The 20063-nt window shown below is 44.2% G+C and overlaps 2 protein-coding genes across 3 annotated transcripts in view; one reads left to right on the forward strand and one right to left on the reverse strand.

The window, feature by feature from the left end:
- The window catches only part of TGIF2 (TGFB induced factor homeobox 2), a 371431-nt gene that overhangs the window by 204202 nt on the left and 147166 nt on the right, over positions 1-20063 (reverse strand). The gene's annotated exons all lie outside the window — the stretch shown is intronic.
- DLGAP4 (DLG associated protein 4) overlaps positions 1-20063 on the forward strand; it is a 334346-nt gene that overhangs the window by 189434 nt on the left and 124849 nt on the right. The window contains exon 3 of one of the 2 annotated variants that reach the window (XM_083746168.1): positions 11406-11496. The exons of the other annotated variant lie outside the window; for it this stretch is intronic. The gene's annotated coding sequence lies outside the window, so the exon portion shown is untranslated. The remainder of the gene's footprint in view (positions 1-11405; positions 11497-20063) is intronic. 2 annotated transcript variants of the gene reach the window in all.

A 20063-nucleotide genomic window follows, 5' to 3' on the forward strand; every position in this document is an offset into this window, starting at 1 on the left:
CCTACAACCTAGGCTTGTACATTGTCTTCATAGGAGGGATGCAGGAACCTTTGTCGGCTCCCTTTGCCTCCAGACTTTGCCCAGATCTTCTCAGCTGGTAACAATGAACTGACACCAGGCCTCCATACAATTATGCTGGTAACACTTAGCATTTAAAGGTTGCATCTCATGACTAACTTATGTCCATTAATTTCAGTGGGTCTGCTATGAGTATGATTTAGACAGATGCAGCCTCAAGTGTTTAAGCAGCATTTAAGAATTTAAACATTTATGTGGTTATTTATACTTAAATGAACATGACTGGTGTATTTAAACATTTATATGGTGCTTTCAGAGCATTTCACAGACATTATTACCTAACCCTTAGAACAGCCCTGTAAAGTTTTACTCCTGTATTGTAGATGAAGGGCTTGCCTAAGACCACCTGGTGTGTTCATGGCTGAGGCAAGGAATCCTCTCTGGATTCAGAAAATCTCCAGTTGCCAATCTCCCCTTCTTGGGCAAGCTTCTTGAGATGGAAGAAGGTTTTGGAGGAAACTAGATCCATTTCAATTGGAGTTTAGGCCCAGTTTTGTCACAGAAACTGCTTTGGTCATCCAGTATTATGACCTGTGCCAAGAATGGATTAATTATCTTCAACCTCTCAGTGGCTTTTGAGATCCTCGACCATGGTATCCCTCTGAAACAGCTGTCTGAGTTAGAAGTGGGAGGTACTGCTTTGCTGTGGTTCTGGTCCTACTTGAATGGTCATTTTCAGACGTTGATGCTTTGGGTGTGTTCTTCAGCCCCATGAAGTCTTCAATGTGGGGTTCCTCAGGGTTCAGTTTTATCTGGTATTCAGTTTAGTATCTACCTCAGGCTTCCTCAAACTTGGCCTTCCAGATGTTTTTGGCCTACAACTCCCATGATCCATAGCTAGCAGGACCAGTGGTCAGGGATGATGGGAATCATAGTCTCAAAACATCTGGAGGGCTGAGTTTGAGCAAGCCTGATCTGCATGAAACCACTGAGTGGGGTTATCTGGAGTTATACAGTACATTGTCAGCAATATGCTGATGACACACAGCTCTATTTTTCCATTACATCTGCAGGTGTGGCGGTGGATGTGCAGCACTGTTGTATTGCCTTGGTAATAGATGAGATCCAATCCAAACTGAGGTTCTGTTAGTGGGTAGTTCCCTAGACTAGATTAATGGGAGGAGGCCTGCTCTTGATGGGGATACTTGGTGGGTATGTAGCTTAGGGGTAGTTCTGGGTCATTTGTTGTCACTTGAGGCTCAGGTGGCCTCAGTGATGCAGAGTGCCTTCCATCAGCTTTGGCTTGTGGCCCAGCTGCCCTATTAACTGGACTGGGATAGCCTAACCTCTGTTATCTGTGCTCTGGTACCCTCTGTGTAAGATTATTGCAAAACGTTATATGTAGGGCTGCCTCTGAAGTTGGTTTGGAAACTTCAGCTGGTGCAAGCATTCAGTTGCCAGGTTGCTCACTGGAGCAAGACATTTGAGATATTACACTAATCCTAGCCTGACTGCACTGGCTGCCAATTGGTGCTGGTTTTTACCCATAAAGCTTTAAATGGCTCGGGACTGCTATACTTCAAGGACCGCCTCTCTCCATATGAACTGACTCAGACCCTGCAATCATCATCTGAAGCCCTTCTTCATGTGCCTCCTTCTCAAGAGGTCCGGAAGGTGACAACATGAGAACAGACCTTTTCTTCAGTGGCTCCTGTTTGGGGAATGCTCTTCCCAAGGAAACTTACCTGGTGCCTTCATTATATAGCTTTAGCTGCCAGGCAAAAACGTGTCTATTTAGCCAGGCCTTAACATTCTATTTTTGTGGGAAGGGGATTATTGATTTGTTTTTGTTTTATTATGTATTCTGTGTTCTCATTTTTTTTTAATGTTTTGAACCGTCCTGTGATCTTCAGATGAAGGACTGTCTACAAAATTAATTAATTAATTAATAACAGCAACCCCTTGGATCACAGTGCAGCTTCTTAGCCATTACATTACAGCAGGTCATCAGATCAAATCATTCCAATCAGCCATTTATCTTCCAATACAGAATCAGCAGAGTTTCACGCCTCTGGGTGGTAGGACTGTGTGTCAGATGGAAAAAAAACTTGTCTCTATATAACAGCGTTGTCAGCCAACTTTTTTGACAATCGTGCCACAGGTCAAGTCCAAAGTATTAGGTAGTGCAGCTGTAGTGTGCAGTGTAGCACATCTGAAGCCTTCTGTGCCTTTGTGTGGATTTTCTTCTTGCCTACTGAACCAAGGAGCAGGCAGCAGCTGTGCCAGCGGCAGTCAGGAGCCCTGCATGACTTCTGCTCCAGTCCAGTAGTGCATAAATCCCTGTGGCTTGTGCTATTTATAGTACCCATGCCATGGGATATAAAGCAGCCTTCTCCAACCTGGTGCTCTCCAGATATTTTGGACTGCAACTCCCATCAACCCCAGCATGACTGCAGAAGGTTGGGATAAATATTCCTCATTTCTATGGATGATGTGTGTCCAAGCAACTGTGTTACAACTGGGGAGTGGGGAATAGTATGTAAGCTGTTGGGTTGCTGGCTATATTTTTTTGTATAGTACAACTTTGTGGCTCTAGCCAGACTCAGTGCTTTTGTTTAAAAACAACAAAGAGACTTGTGGAAACTTCAAAGACTAACAAATTTAAAAACATAAGAAGGTCCCATTTAGTCCAGCATCCTGAATTCACGGTGGCCAACTGTATGCCCACGAGAAGCTCACAAATAGAACCTGAGCACAACAGCACTCTGCCACTTTTGATTCCCAGCAACTGAGACACTTGTTATGGTATAAGCCAAACTGGTCCATGGACAACCAATGGTCCATGAACTTCATTCAGGTAGTCTGCAGTATGCCTGTAAAAATACAATTTGGAATAATACAGAATCTAGCACAGCACTTTACAATTTCTATAGCATTAAGTGGTCCACCAAGACTCTCATAAATATTGAAGTGATCCATGGGCAAAAAGGTTTGGGAAGCACTGGCATAAGCCATGATATTATTATGATGCAATCCACTTCATCAGGTGCATGATGAAGTGGACAGTGGCTCACAAATGCTAATACTATAATAATGGTGTTAGCTTTTTAGATGCCATAAGGCTAACCAGCTTTTCTCCCACAGTACTCCATCCTAAAAATCACAGCACTCTTGAGCTGGTGCTACTCAGGCATGCCACAGTTTAATATTGGGATGTCTTGGTCAGGTAATACAGATGCTTTCTCCCTAATTTATTTCCTGCCATGGCCAGCTAGAGCGGTTCTAATTGTGAAATATTGAAGAAGAGCAGGTCGATTTGTTTGCAGTTCTACAGTCAAATGAGCCATCTAAGAGGAGCGGAGACAAAAAGAAGTTGTGAGCACCCTTTTGAAAGGCCAGGATTTTCTAACAATGGGGTCACCCACATTGCACCCATGAGTGCAATGGCATCTTTGAGGTCTTCTCCTGGTGCCCACAAAACCTCAGAGCACACACATACCCCATTCACTGCTCCCTTTGTCATGAGGCAGTAAGGATGTTTACTTTTTTGACCCTGTAAGGTACATAGAACTAAGAGAGGAAGTTGGAAGAGTGGCACTCTTTCCCATTTCCTTTTTCAACTCTGTGGGTTTTCCAAAGCTCAGGTTAATTCTCCTGGATCTGACTTTTACTCAGGGCTCTTAGAAAAGCAAAATGTATACCTGTGTGCTTTCTCCCTTTCTGTCTCAGGGCAGGGTGAGGCGACTGATCAGGGGAAGTGGGGAGATGTGTAGCACCCATGGCAGTTGCTGAGAAATCCAAATGTGCCCATGGTGACCAATTAAAGTGTTTGTCAACTGGAAGTCTTTAGTCTAGGGCTGTTGTTGTTGTTTGTGTGTTATTTCCTCTGGATTCCCTGAATTGAAATGTGCCTTCTGGGTCATTAAAGTTTCATGATACTTTCACCAGCTTACTTGTTTAATTTCCAAATGTTTGACACTTAAGAGAGTTTAGAGGAAGAATCAGCTTTCTTCACTAGGGTCATATTAAAGAGGGGACACAAGCCAGCAAAGATATGGCTAGTTTGGAAGCTCTTCAGAAAAACCAATCATTTATTTTCATTCCATACATTGATGTTTGTGTGAATAATCTGAACATTCCTGGCATTCCCCCCTCCCTTATAATGAGTGGGTTTATTAATTTATTGTATTCTTTATTTAAACCATTTATATCCCACCTTTCTGCAAAAGTTTCAAATGCAATGAGCAAACATTCACAATTTAACAATAAACATTAGATTAAAGCAGAGTTGTTTTAATCCTGCAGGATCTATTTTGGTTTTTCCCCTCCTGGAACCCAGATACCTAGGGCAAAACGTAGGCTTAGGAGCAAATGCGCACTTATAATTGTGAAACGAGGCATCTGAGTGTATCTCAGCTCAATAATTTGATTTTTCAGTACCAGAACTGAGCTTACTATCCTGTTACACAAAACATCCATTCCTGCTTTTCTTCCAAGCTTTCCTTGCTTTCTTTCAGCAATCAATTTTGGGTAGATGTTGCAATTCTGAAACAATTGGAAGTCAAAAATTATTCCACTTGTTTAACAATTCAGAGATCTATGAGTAGATCCTGATCTATCTTCTGCCTACTGTTGGATTGAAGCAATAAAGGCTGTGTGTATGTAACACTAGTAAAAGCACTTATAAAGCTGAGAAATCACAAAAATTAACATCTCAGAATAATGCTTTCATCTGGTATCTAAAAGCTATTAAAATAGGCAGTAGCTTAGTGTAAGTGAGAACAGTATTCTACAGCCAGGAGGCCATCACTAAAAATACCCTGCCTCCAGTCACTCTAGACCTTGTATCTGAAAGGGGCAGGACCCTGAATAAGATCTCTGCTGTAGCTCTTAAAGAGCCAGTAGGCTCATATGGGAGCAAGAAGTCATCCAGATACAGAGGCATACCTAGGGTCCCTTGCACCCTTGGCAAGGAGCTGTATGGAGGGGGAGGGCTCACCAGAAAAAAATCTGATAAGCAGGTGAGGTTGTCTGGACAGGAGGATCACACCTTGTGGGGCGCCCACAGAACTCTCTGCCTGGAAGCCACTTTGAATATCCCTTTCCATCCTGCTGATTCCTTCTGCAGGCAAAGCAGATACCTGGAGTGCTTAGCCAGGGGGGCTCCAGGTATTGTGGGAGGCCTGCTCCCTTGGCAGGGGCTGCTTTCACCAGTGCCACTGTTCAGATACCAAGGTGTAACAGAGCTTTAAATGTCAAGACCAGCAGCTTGTATTGTGCCTAGAAATAAACTGGTAGCTCGTAGAGATATTTCGCTACCAGCAATATGTGTCTCAATGTAATTTGGCCTGTTCTAGCCAGTGATCGGGGGACGTGGGTGGCGCTGTGGGTTAAACCACAGAGCCTAGGACTTGCTGATCAGAAGGTCGGCAGTTCGAATCCCCTCGATGGGGTGAGCTCCCGTTGTTCAGTCCCTGCTCCTGCCAACCTAGCAGTTCGAAAGCACGTCAAAGTGCAAGTAGATAAATAGGTACCGCTCCGGCGGGAAGGTACACGGCATTTCCATACGCTGCTCTGGTTCGCCAGAAGTGGTTTAGTCTTGCTGGCCACATGACCCTGAAGCTGTCTGCGGACAAACGCCGGCTCCCTCGGCCAATAAAGCCAGATGAGCACCGCAACCCCAGAGTCAGTCACGACTGGACCTAATGGTCAGGGGTCCCTTTACCTTTACCTTAGCCATATTCTGAACTATCTGAAGCCAATACAGTTCACACAGATTTTCGTTTACCAAGTGGTTAACGTATCCCAGTGTGCACAGCTACATGGTAAGTCTGCTATCCATAGTGCCCTGTCAAATGGTGAGGAGAATCTTGTCACACCTCCACCTTACCAGAAACCAAGCCCATACAGACAAGCATTTTGCCACACCTGATGTCTTGGGAAATCACCACACAACTTTGCAGTATGATACAGGCAATGAATCTATCATGGGCTGATAAAGTTTCCCGTGCAACTGTTTGGCAGCTTGTGTCTGCTCGCTCATCCAGAAAAGCCGCAAAATGTTAGGAGTTGACTCCCTACTTAACAGGGCGACACAAGTTATTGGCTTACCAAGTAGTTACACATGCACCATGCCAACTTCCCACTTAGGAAATGGTTTTCTGTGATGACCCCAAGTTTTCTTCCCTAATTTATACAGCATATGCTATTAATCACATTTTATTGCATTTATTAATGGGTCTAAAGGCTGGTAACAATTAATAAAGCTTCAAAAATATTTTTTTCCAGCTAATCCAAAACATCAGCATCTAGAGTCTTCGGTAACAAATCATTCTGTAATTGACACATCTGCCTTGTTTTTCTGTCAGTTGTTGAGGGCATTCCTTGCTCTAATGGAAGTATTTTCTGTCATTAGTTTCTGAACACTAAATGGACTCATCAAGCCAAGAAACACATTCTCCCCATCAAACTTCTGTTAGTGGATATTATCCAGGGGAAGGATCCAGCTACTTAAATACCCTCCTGGCTATACTTACTGCATCCTGTGCTTCAGGGCCTCACAATTTAGCTGTTCCAACTGCAGAACTGAAGGATTTGAAGCGAAGGGAGGGGACCTCCACAATATCAAAGTCCCAAGGAGGGAGGAGACTGAAATAGAGAGAAAAGGAGGGGAATCTTCAAGCAAAGCAAAGGTTTAGGTTATTCAGAAGCCACGAGCATCCTTGGCTCTTGGATTGTTCAGAGGAGAGCAGTGCAATTCCCTTCCTACCTTGGGCTGTGCTAAATGTTGCCACGCAGTCACAGTGAGGTGACTTTTGCTTCTACCTGCATATGAAGGTGTATATGAGTGGGCAGTTGTCAGTCATGTCAAAGGAAGGAAGGGAGTATAGCAATGACTAGTGGTGTGTATGGGCTGTATGGGTAGGTGGTGTCTTGGGCTTTTGGTCAGCTACTAGGTGAATCCTAGTTTCACCATGTGGCTGAAGGTGCTGACACATTCAGAGTTCTTTTATAACTCCTCAATCTTTCTTTCAGCTGCTACTGTCCAGCTGCTTTACCTTCATGTCTCTTCCCCACCATCATGGAAAGTGTGGCACAATGTGTAGCACATACCCACAAGAACAAGTTGATGTCAGGGGTATCTGGTTGGACACTGTGAGATTGGGATGTTGTGCTAGATGGGCCATTGGCCTGATCCAGCAGGCTGTTCTTATGTCTAGGAACTGGGAAGATGTTAGGTCCAATCCTGACTGAATGCATATAGGTGTATGTGTAAATGCCTTTTGGTCCAGACCCCGTCCACATATGCATTCGGCATAAATTCAGAAAGATTCTGTACACCAGGCCTGGCCCACCCATGAGATGAGGCTAAGCAGTATGGTGGGGGCAGCACTTCCTGTCTCATCTCAAGCGGTGAAACAGGACGTGCTGTGCACATACAGACTGCGCATGCATAGGCTATGCGCACATGGTCTGTGGTCATTTTGCAAGTGCGTAAGTTCTTCAGATCTCATACTCACTGTGCATCAGGAGGTGGCTCAGTTTGTGACTGAAGCTGCTCTTCTCCCTGTATAAGTGCATTCAAGCCAACAGTGGGTGTAATGTCTGGGCAGTCCTCCAAACTCCTTTGATTCTCTTGGAATAGGGTGGGAGTTAGGTTTCAAGCAGCCATTTAAATAACATTTGGAAGCAAACTAATAATACAGTGGTACCTCGCGTTAAGAACTTAATTCATTCTAGAGGTCCATTCTTAACCTGAAACTGTTCTTAACCTGAGGTACCATTTTAGCTAATGGGGCCTCCCGCTGCCGCCATGCCGCCACCGCACAATTTTTGTTCTCATCCTGAAGCAAAGTTTTTAACCCGAGGTACTATTTCTGGGTTAGTGGAGTCTGTAACCTGAAGCATCTGTAACCTGAGGTACCACTGTAATGATTGCTGGTCACATGACAGGTATCTTTTCCTCAACAAATTTTGTCATTAAATGAATACTGTTGTTTATGGTCCATGGGCAGTAAGGAGGACACCACCTTGCTGAGGCTATGGAGGCCTGGGTGTGGTTAGTGCCTGGGTGGCTCGCTGCCTGAGACTCATACTGCATTGGGTTCTGTGATAGAGTTAATTAATACTAGTTGCTGGAAACCACAGTTGCAGGAAAGCACATGATAAAAGTGCTGTTGTGCTCAGGTCTTGCTTGTGGGCTTCTCATAGGCATCTGGTTGGCCACTGTAGGAACAGGATCCTAGACTCAGTAGGCTCTTCTTATGGTCTTATAGATAGAAGAAAGGTGGGGTATAAATGATAGAAAAATAATGTACACTAACAATGTCTTCCTGGTACATTTCAGGCATTGTTATTGTAAAGGACATTGCACTAACCTGACCGTCTGTGTGAAGAGGTCAGCTCTTTTAGATGGTATCAGTGTTATTCACTGGGCATTTACATGGCACTCATGAGACCTAGGGAGTCTAGAGATGCACAGAACTCTTTTTCATTCCGTTGGTGCAAATTCTTCCAGCCAAGGCTAATCTGACACCTGTAATATCATACTTACCATTGTTGTCTTCATCACATGCCAACTGAATCCATGCAACTGGGTGAGCCTACGCAGAAATCTAACTTCCCAAGGAGTGGAGTTAAGGGAAACAATGCCATTTAGCAGTCAGCGTAACCCAGACACAATTGCTCGTATGCACTGCCTTGATGATTATTAATTAAAGTTAATTATAGCACAGCTATATTTGAGCTGCTGTAGCATGCATAGACAAAAGCAGAATTACAAACAATAGGCTTGTTCCTCCACTGTCTCAGTGGGGCATTTTAAATTAAGAAAGCTCCAAGGTGAGTAGAAGGATGGAGCCTGAGGCTCTCCCTCTTTAGAAGGTAGCTGAGTTCTGCCAACAGCATCCACATGGGATGCTGTTGCTGACAGGATGCTGGAGGGCATTGGCAACATCTTCTAACTGTACTGGCAATTGATGCTGGTGGCCTTGTTGATGGATGCCAGCAGTATCAGTGATGGATATGGGTGGCACAAGAGATAGATGCTAATGGCAGTATTGATGGATGTTGGTGACATGTGTTGCTGGCACTGATAAAAGATGCTGCAGTATTAGTGAGTACTGGTATTGAGGGAAGATGGGGAAAGAACAGTGATAGATGGCCATAGCTCTGCTAATGGAAGTGGGTAATGTTAATGATGAATGCCAGTGCTGTTGATAAACAATGTTGGTAGCCTTGGTGAGGGTCAATGGTTGTGTTGCTAATAGATGGTGAGTAACAGCATTACTGATGAGTGCCAGAACTGTGGCTGATGGATGCTGGTAGTATGAATGAAAGTACCCATGAATACTTAATGGCAACAGTGACAAATCTGAGGAGTAATGTTAAAGGATGCTGATAGCATTGGCCAAGGATACGTTCTGACATGATTAGCAATGGATGTTGGGATGCTGTTCTAAAAAGCTGGGAACTTTAGAAGGAGCAAGTGATGCTTTTGCAGACTGTGACTAGGAGCACTAGTGATCAATGTCAAGGATTAATATTCTTCCATTCCTATAACAAAAGACCATTATATTTGCATCTGCAGTGAGTCACCTTTTGGCTAACTTCACACATTACAGTTTGCTACACAGAGGAAATGTCTACATAGGTTTTCAGTAATGGGTGAAGCCAGGCCCAAGTATATTTCACTACATAAAAACTGCTGAACTGTTGGGGAAAATGTGCACTAGACTTCACAAATTGATAAGGGAACAGAGGACCACTTGACTGTGTGGGGTTGGGGGGGAGGGGAGAGCAAAAGGTGGGAAATACCGGTAAATCTTCTAAAATAATACAGTAAATAAATCATAAACTGGAGCCAAAGTGATGCCCAAAAACAAAAAGAAAGCTGTAACCAGGAGCAGAGCAAAGTTCAGAAAGAAGCTGGAAAAAGAAGTAACATTATACATTAAAATCAATAGAACAACTTCTCAGGCACTTGCTGTTTTCTGTTTATTCCTTATGTAATCCAAGGGAGTCAATGGGTAAGGAAGACACTACAGACTAGGCTCTCCTATTGCAGCATCTGAGCATATGGATGTATGCCAATACATTCAAGCCAAATCTTGATAAGACAGAGGTATTATGTGTTCTGAATTATTGGATTCAAGAGATGGGGAGATGGCCTGCTCTGGGCAGGCTTGCTATGCCCTGGAAGAAGCAGGTTCAAAGCTTAGGGGATACTTCTGGATCCAACATTGTCACTGGAGGCTCAGGTGACCTCAATGACTCAGTAGCCCTTTTAGATAGAGATGACTTGGCTACTGTACTCCATGCTCTGGTCACTTCAGCTTTGGATCCACAAAATGGGGGAGTCAAGAAGCAGAATTCCAAATCCCCACCAACTGCTGTGACGGGTTGCCAATCCCTCCCCCAATGTATTAGCATTAAAGCTTTTGTTTCTGGATACTTCTTTGTTCTCAGTGTCCAATAAAATCAACGAGCATGATATTTATTTAATATATTACCTATACGACTTTTCAGGCAAACCTCACAAAGAGATTCACACAAAATTATTAAACCAATATAAGGAAGTAGCAAAAACAAGCTGCAAAGAAGGGGAACTTTTGGAAAGCCAGATCTCTCCTTTTGTCAGGGCAAGATGGCTCTGGAGTACGAGCTCAATGGCAGCAGCTTTGGGAGGGAGAGAGGACATCTCAGCTGGAATACGAGGAGCTTACATGGTGGGCATCCCACCAGGTTGTTCCACCTTCTCTCTCTTCCCCCCTGAGGGCAAGATGTAGGTTGGTCAGATAACAGATAACAGACCATGGGCAGAAAGTTCTTCGTAAGCTGAAGTGCAGTGACTTAGCAGAAAGAATACAGCTGATGTCAGCAGGACATTGTTTTCCCTTAAGGAATAATGTGCATAAAACTAGACAGCAAATAAGTTTGCATATAAGCAAAAATTCAAAGCCCTGCAACTTGGAGTTCAGCACAATAATTAAGCCCTGCAACAAACTTTCGCCAAAGAATTCTGCAGTGTCCCTAAGAAGAAGAAAAGGGGGGGGAGCTTCAATCCTTCTGTGACTTGTGCAAATTTGCTAAGAAACAAAGAAGTCAACAAGGTGCCCTCCAAATGTGGTGTACTACAGCCCCTACCCTATCATCCCTAACTATTGGCTAAATTTGTGAGGGCAGGTGGGAGTTTTAGTCTGCAACATCTGGAGAACACCTTGTTGGATAGCTTTGTAACTCAACTCAGGTTTTCCACTTGGACCACAGTATTCCATCAACACATAAACCTTCCTACTTCCTCTCTCCCTCTGTCACCCCCCCCCTCATTATCAGGCTAAAAAGAGAATAAGATAGTTTAAACCCTTTTTTTCATCTTGAAATTCTAGATCTTCATGAGGACCAAGCCTGGAATTCAGAGGGACAGAAATGACTCAGCCCTGAGCTACAGGGAGGCATGAGAGATACAGCATGGCCCAGGTCTGCATTTTCAGCTGTTCTTTCTGCAACTGCACAGTTGTGACCGAGGAGTGTAGCTCAGTGGTAGAGAACACAATTTGGATGCAGAAGGTTCCAAGTAGGGATGAGTTGATCGGTTAATGTTGGTTCTCTCTATTTCTTCTTTTTTAGTCTAAAGTCCAGTTCTCATTCCTGCAGCAATTTGTAATTGAAAAAATATTCTCATGAAAATTCATAAGCATTTTAGCACAAATTTATCCTAGTGTAGACCTTTTTGTATGCAATTTTTGCAAGAGATCTCCTCTAATATGACACATCTTTGTATGTTTTTCTTACAAATTATATATATATATATATATATATATATATATATATATATATATATATATATGCAGGTTTTGGTGTCCTCGGGTGTCTTCCCGTGTAAAAGTTGGGGTGTCTAGGCGACGTTTCGACGAGGTCTCACTCGTCATCTTCAGGCTGGTGCTTTCGGCTTCTTGTTACTGGAACAGAGCGGGATCTCAATGTTTGAGTTCCTATAAATACTGTAGAGGGGGTGTGGTGTCTAGCCTCCAATGTTCTGGGCAGAGAGGAAGTTCCCAGGCTAGTGTGCCTTTTCTTCTTTTGTTCCTTAATTACTTGAGAGATACCTTGAGTGATTTCTTGAGTGATATCCTGAGTACCACTTAGGTGGGTCATTAGGTGTGGATTAGTTGCTAAAGTCTTTGTGTCTTGACCTCTTGAACTTTGTGAAGAGTTTTCCTGAGAAGATGGCTGTATTGCACTTAGTTGTGCTTTGGCTTGGCTTCGTGTATAGGGGCGAGCTGTGGTTTTGTGGCTTGTGTCAGCCAGATCTGTGTCGGGATTGCAGGGGGGTGCAGCATCCGGAGGTGCCACCATGGATTGGCTACTGGATGGTGTCAGTAATTCATCTGTGGAGAGGGTCTGGGTTTGGGTCTGGTGTGGTTGATTGGTGTTGGCGTTCTGTGTGCCTCTGGATCTGGTGTCAGTTTTTGTGGGGAGGGCTAATTTCCAGATGTCTGGCAAGCGGGATGTGTCGTCACGCTTGTTCATGTTGTGAGGGTGTTTCTCTATCTCGATGGCTTCCATGATTATTCTCTTGTGGTGATGTTCCGTGTTAAAGAGCAATTTGGAATCTGCAAAATTAATTTCGTGTCCTGTTTCTTTCATGTGTTGGAAAAGAGAGGAAGTTTTTTCTTCTTTTTTGACGGCATTCTTGTGTTCTGCGATACGTGCATTTATTCGTCTGTTTGTTTGTCCAATGTACGTGGCTGGGCAGACTTTGCAGGGTATTTCATAGATCCCTTGGTTTTCCAACTGGATTTTATCCTTGGGGTTTCTGAGGATATTGGCTATTTTTTGGTTGGTGCAAAAGGCTGTTTTGATATTGTGTTTATGGAGGATTTTGCTAATTTTATCTGTAGTGCCCTTGATATAAGGAAGGAGGGCCATGCCATTGTTTTCTTCTGTGTCTTGGTTTTTGGGGGGTGTTTCCTTTTGGATTAGCTTCGTAATCCTGTTTTGCTGGTATCCATTGGCAATTAACACATTTGAGAGATTCTGTAACTCAGTTGTCAAGTGGTCTTTGTCAGCCAGGCGTTTGGTTCTGGAGATGAGAGTCTTGGCTACGGAGTTTATTTGTGCAGGGTGGTGGTGTGATTGTGCATGTAAGTAGCGGTTGGTGTGTGTTTTTTTCTGGTAGATAGTGTGTCCTAGGGAGCCATCAGGTTTTTTGTAGATTAGGACGTCAAGGAAGGGAAGTTGGTTGTTGGCTTCTATTTCCATAGTGAATTGTATTTTGGGGTGTAAGTTGTTGAGATGTGTGAGGAAGCTATCCAGTTTTTCCTTCCCGTGTGGCCAAATTACAAAGGTGTCGTCAACATATCTGAGCCAAAGTTTGGGTTTGTGTTCTGACTTGTCTAAAGCATTGTCTAAAGCATATATATATACACACACACACACACACACACACACACACACATTTTACCCTACTATTTACTGGGCAGGGGGGTTTCACCCATAACTTGGGTGCAAATTTGGGTGCAAATTTTGAAGGGTGCCTGTGTCTCGATTTGTGCATTCTTTTGAAAAGTCCGGATTTGGTAGGTTTGCCTTTAAATGCAAACTTTTGCCAAATTTCTACCTTATCCCTAGTTCCACATTATTGAATAACTGGCATTTCCAGATATGTGAACAAAAAAATACAAGTGATGCTTAAGATCTCTATCTGGGGCCCTGCAGTTCTTGTCAGCTGCTGGGCTAGCTGGACAAATATTCTGTGTGAAATTAGGACAAAGGTGAGGAGTGGGTGTTGTGCTAATGGTGCACATTTGTTCTCTGTTCTCATGGTACAAAGGAAAGCAGGCCAAGGAACAACTGAAGAAGATACCATGTTAAATTTGGGCTAAAGCTGATCTTCAAAGGACAGGATAACAGCCTTCACTGTAGCCTACAATCCATGTAAATTGCAAGAGGGGGGGAGTGAGAATGATAAAATAGTATGAAAATTACTATAGCAACATCTCGTCTATAACTGACCTAGTTTGGGACAAAGGAAGGGTCCCCTAATACCTAAATGCATTGTAGACTGAAATCTTTCATAGCTGTCCAGAGGCAATTTTTTGCTTTGTTTACAGTGATTTAGTTTGATTAGCTAGGGAGGGAAGAAAATGCTTTCCAGGTTTTGTCACCCGAAGCTTTATCCTCAGAGGGGCTTTCACGATACTGTGATGGGTTAATCTCAGTAGCAAGCAGATCTATCACAGGTCTTTGGAAAAGCAACCTCCTGCCCTGTGTTATGTTAAGCTGATATAATTTTCCACTGTTCTTGTGGATGGCTTATTTATTCTGGTCTAGCCTTGTGTGGGTGGGTGGGTGGGTGGGTGGGTGAGAGAGAGAGAGAGAGAGAGAGAGAGAGAATGGATTTGTTCAGTGCATTTTTTCAGCCAGTGTGTGCCTGTGGGCTGTCATACACTATAGAGCAGAGATGGGGAATTCTAGCCCATGGAGCTAATTAGATCTGCCAAACCTCCCCACTTGGCTATTTGAGCCAACATATACCCAATGGGACGTGGGTGGCGCTGTGGGTTAAACCACAGAGCCTAGGACTTGCCAATCAGAAGGTCAGCAGTTCAAATCCCCGTGACGGGGTGAGCTCCCGTTGCTCGGTCCCTGCTCCTGCCAACCTAGCAGTTCAAAAGCACGTCAAAGTGCAAGTAGATAAATAGGGAAGGTAAATGGCGTTTCCGTGCGTTGCTCTGGTTCACCAGAAGTGGCTTAGTCATGCTGGCCACATGACCCGGAAGCTGTACGCCGGCTCCCTTGGCCAGTAAAGCGAGATGAGCGCCTAACCCCAGAGTCGGTCACGACTGGACCTAACGGTCAGGGGTCCCTTTACCTTTATACCCACCTGTCTATTCCCTAATGCCATATGACACCACAGGAGCAGACCAGATAAGTCACCGCTTCAGACAGCACTGAATTCGAGCAACTGACCTGAAGGAAAGCAGGACTCAGCACTTTTGTTATTTTAGATTGGGGTGCGAAGCTTGGGAGCTCTCTGGAATGCAATTCCCTCATCCCCAGCCAGCATGGCTAATGATCAGAGATAATGGGAGCTGAAGTCCAGCAACATCTGGAGGGCCACCACGTTCTCAACCTCTCCTTTAGATTAAAAGTTTCATTGTAGAAAATGGGGGGGGGGGAGTTGGATAAAGCACCCTGCTGCATTGTAGCAGGTGTGCTCAGCCCATCAGAAAACCAGAAGGCACATCACATGACAATGACGGTAGAGCCAATCCCAATGAGAAAGCCAAATTGCTACAAAATCGCCACGTGACTTTGCCAAGGACATCCTGACAGTGCAAAGGAAGAAAATCACACCAGCTGTCCTGAACAGTTTGCTGGTGTAAGAACTGTCCTTCAGAACAATGCCACTGAGACAAGCACAGACACCAAGTGTTCTTAATCTTACAATCTGTTCTGTACTGCTCTTGTGTCTGGCTAGGAAGAAAATGCTGAGACTTGAGCCCTCTCGCCTGATCCAATGGAAGGCCTCCGTTAAAGAAAGGCCTTGGCCACATCCACAACGTACATTTAAAGTGGTGCTGTGGTACTGCTTTAAACAGTCATGGCTTCCCCTAAAGAATGCTGGGAGCTGTGATTTGAGAGCATTGTTAGAAGATGCCCATTCCCCTCAGAGAGTGACGATCCCCAGAGATTTCTTTGAAGGGGGAATGATTGTTAAACCACTCTGGCAATTAGAGCTCTTGGAGCAAAACTACTAACAACTCTTGGCACTCTTAACAAACTACAGCTCCCAGGATTCTTTGGGGGGGAAGCTGTGACTGTTTAAAGTGGTATGGTAGTGCTTTCAGTGTGTGAATGTGGCCCTTGCCTACTTGAGACTAACCACAGCATGCATTGCTTTTGTCAGGAGCCCTTTCTCCTTCTCTACAATAACAATTGTATGCATAGGTCGTAGCTCCGCCTCCCTTCTCACTGCAAAGCCAAAAAGCTGTAAACCTTCCCTGGGTCCTCTAATTACTGAATGTGCTGGAAGTGGGACTGATTCTGTTCAGTTACTACCACTGCTGTTTTTCTAGAAAAAGGTGCCAGAACTCACCGTGAACACCTCCCTCATTCTCTTAGAATGGCAATGGCACCCACCTGAGAGGTGCCAGAATTGGGTTCCGGCGAGTTCTGGCTTTAAAAAAACACCTGGTTACTACCCATTTAAACAGGCTAGCCTTAATACTATGAAAAATGTCGATTTACGCCTATCACACCAGACAAAAGCACCTCATTCCACTCAAATATTTACCTGTTCCCTCAGCCATTTCCATTGTTTATGAGGGCCTATGCAGATTTGTAAGTGAAATGTTAATATTTCATGCGGTTCTTTGTGAGATCCCCACCCTTCCATCTTTGAGCTTAGTGTTTCCCTGTTTTTCACATTGTGTGTATGTGTTCTGATTTGACCTACTTTGCATGTGAGCGTTCTCTTTACTGAACAGATGACATCTCTTGGATAACTTTGGCAGCAGTGGGGTGGGAGAGGAGGGAGAGAATATATCTATTTAGGGACAATCAAATAGATTGTGCAGCTTCTGCAGATTCCGAAGGTTTTTTTTGTTCCCACAGGATTTCATTTTATTCCCGGAGACATTTGCATTAAAATAGGTTCTTCTCTCTTTCGGAAGGGTTCATCTGCTTCTGCAGCTTACTCAACACCTGAAGTCAAAAAGCCTCTGTCACATTTCAACCACTTACCCCCCCCCCCACAACCCAGCAGCCAGCTGCACATACACAAAAGGGCTTGATGGCATCTGGCAGGTGATAAGCATCACAAACAGATATACAGAAAAAAATTAAAGAATTGGGAGGCTCTTTCCTCCTCCTTCCCCACTTCACCTGAGAAAACTTTGTGGAGAAATTGAATTCAAAAGCATTTGTTATGCGTCAGTTACTACAGATGACCGGGATATGACCTAGCTGAAAGCTGCTTCACACTTTAAACAGCAATCTTGTCTCCAGTTTAAGGTCATATCTGCATGTCCTACAGTAAATATGTAGAGTGTGAAGGGCAGTCACAGGATCCTAAGCCAGCTTCCTTCAACCTGGTGCCCTTCAGAAGTTCTGAACTACAATTCCCATGCACCCTAGCTGTGCAAGCTGGGGTAGTTGGGTGCTGTACTCAAAAACATGTGGAGAGCTCCAGGTTGGCAAGACTGCCCTAAACACTTGGCAGCACATGCTAGTCAGTTGCAGCCCTTAGACCCTTGCCCACTTCATGCTTAGGGGCACATGTTGAGATTTCCGCATTGCAGGAGGTTGGACTAGATCAGGCATAGGCAAACTCGGCCCTCCAGATGTTTTGGGACTACATCATCTCTAGCTAACAGGACCAGTGGTCAGGGATGATGGGAACTGTAGTCTCAAAACATCTATTCTGTCCTCCTCAATAAGAGACATAAACATGCCCTGCCATTTTTCTCCTAGGGAGAAAAATAGCAAGTCTCAATAGGTGGGGAGGATGGAAGGGGGATGCTGCTGGACCATTGTAGCCAGAAAAGGAATGCAACAGGTTCCCTAATCCTTCTTGAGTTCTTCCTTCTTCCTCCACACGTCCATCAACTCAGTACTGTCTGCTTTGACTGGCAGCAGCTCTCTGAGCTTACATATAGGAGTCTGGAAGATGTGAGGGATTGAGCCTGGTATCTTCTGCATGCAAAGCATATGCTGTACCCCTGAGCTTTGATATATATATATATATATATATATATATATATATATATATGCTTTCGTAGATTTTCACGGGTACAGGAATGCAGGTTTTGGTGTCCTCGGGTGTCTTCCCGTGTAAAAGTTGGGGTGTCTAGGCGACGTTTCGACGAGGTCTCACTCGTCATCTTCAGGCTGGTGCTTTCGGCTTCTTGTTACTGGAACAGAGCGGGATCTCAATGTTTGAGTTCCTATAAATACTGTAGAGGGGGTGTGGTGTCTAGCCTCCAATGTTCTGGGCAGAGAGGAAGTTCCCAGGCTAGTGTGCCTTTTCTTCTTTTGTTCCTTAATTACTTGAGAGATACCTTGAGTGATTTCTTGAGTGATATCCTGAGTACCACTTAGGTGGGTCATTAGGTGTGGATTAGTTGCTAAAGTCTTTGTGTCTTGACCTCTTGAACTTTGTGAAGAGTTTTCCTGAGAAGATGGCTGTATTGCACTTAGTTGTGCTTTGGCTTGGCTTCGTGTATAGGGGCGAGCTGTGGTTTTGTGGCTTGTGTCAGCCAGATCTGTGTAGGGATTGCAGGGGGGTGCAGCATCCGGAGGTGCCACCATGGATTGGCTACTGGATGGTGTCAGTAATTCATCTGTGGAGAGGGTCTGGGTTTGGGTCTGGTGTGGTTGATTGGTGTTGGCGTTCTGTGTGCCTCTGGATCTGGTGTCAGTTTTTGTGGGGAGGGCTAATTTCCAGATGTCTGGCAAGCGGGATGTGTCGTCACGCTTGTTCATGTTGTGAGGGTGTTTCTCTATCTCGATGGCTTCCATGATTATTCTCTTGTGGTGATGTTCCGTGTTAAAGAGCAATTTGGAATCTGCAAAATTAATTTCGTGTCCTGTTTCTTTCATGTGTTGGAAAAGAGAGGAAGTTTTTTCTTCTTTTTTGACGGCATTCTTGTGTTCTGCGATACGTGCATTTATTCGTCTGTTTGTTGTCTGTTTATTCGCCTGCAATCCCTACACAGATCTGGCTGACACAAGCCACAAAACCACAGCTCGCCCCTATACACGAAGCCAAGCCAAAGCACAACTAAGTGCAATACAGCCATCTTCTCAGGAAAACTCTTCACAAAGTTCAAGAGGTCAAGACACAAAGACTTTAGCAACTAATCCACACCTAATGACCCACCTAAGTGGTACTCAGGATATCACTCAAGAAATCACTCAAGGTATCTCTCAAGTAATTAAGGAACAAAAGAAGAAAAGGCACACTAGCCTGGGAACTTCCTCTCTGCCCAGAACATTGGAGGCTAGACACCACACCCCCTCTACAGTATTTATAGGAACTCAAACATTGAGATCCCGCTCTGTTCCAGTAACAAGAAGCCGAAAGCACCAGCCTGAAGATGACGAGTGAGACCTCGTCGAAACGTCGCCTAGACACCCCAACTTTTACACGGGAAGACACCCGAGGACACCAAAACCTGCATATATATATATATATATATTTGCTTTCGTAGAATCCATATATATATATGGATTCTGGTGCCAGCTACGGTGGGCCTTCTGGAGTCCAGAACTCCCAGGATTTGCCCAACCATGCCAACAATGGGCCTATGCAATACACCAAAGAGCATAAGAAGGCCCTACTGGATCAGGCCAGTAGTCCATCTAGTCCAGCATCCTGTTCTTACGGTAGCCAAACAGGTGCCCATGAAAAAATTGCAAGTAGGACCTGAGCACAAGAGCACATTTGAGCTACACTGCACCAAGCCTGAAACCACCCAGAAGGAGAAATGGAATGAGATCACAGAGGAGCAGTATCAACAGCAATCCCTGAAATGAGGAGGGGATAGAGAAACCCCAGAAGACTGATGTCTTCCTTTGCAATCAAGAGAAAATACCCCTGATGCTGAGAGGAACTGCACAGGGAGATAATGAGAAAGCTGGAGGAAGACCTGTTGTACAATGAATTGTTATAAGTAGAGTTTTTTTCTATTTTTATCCCTGTGATTAGATTCTGAACTCTTTGAATCATCATTCATGTAACACCCTAGAAGCAAGCTACAGCCTCAGCTGAATGCTGCATTAAGTGTTCCTGGCTAATTTGGGGAGTATTTGAAACATGTGTGTAGGCAGACCTACGTCAGACATGCCACGGTTGTAATTCTTTTTTAACTTCTGAAATGAGAAGAATTGCCCGTTTTGTTATCAACGCATCCTTTGCTCCTTATCTGACAATTTATTAATATATTGCAATGTTGACTGATCTAGCTAATCTTAGCTGACTATTATGTATTTATAGATACGGATATATTTGTATCAAACCCGGCACAATCCAAAAACTT

The sequence above is a fragment of the Podarcis gaigeae genome (genome assembly GCF_964106915.1).
Source record: "Podarcis gaigeae genome assembly, chromosome: 6".
NCBI classification, from domain to species: domain Eukaryota; kingdom Metazoa; phylum Chordata; class Lepidosauria; order Squamata; family Lacertidae; genus Podarcis; species Podarcis gaigeae.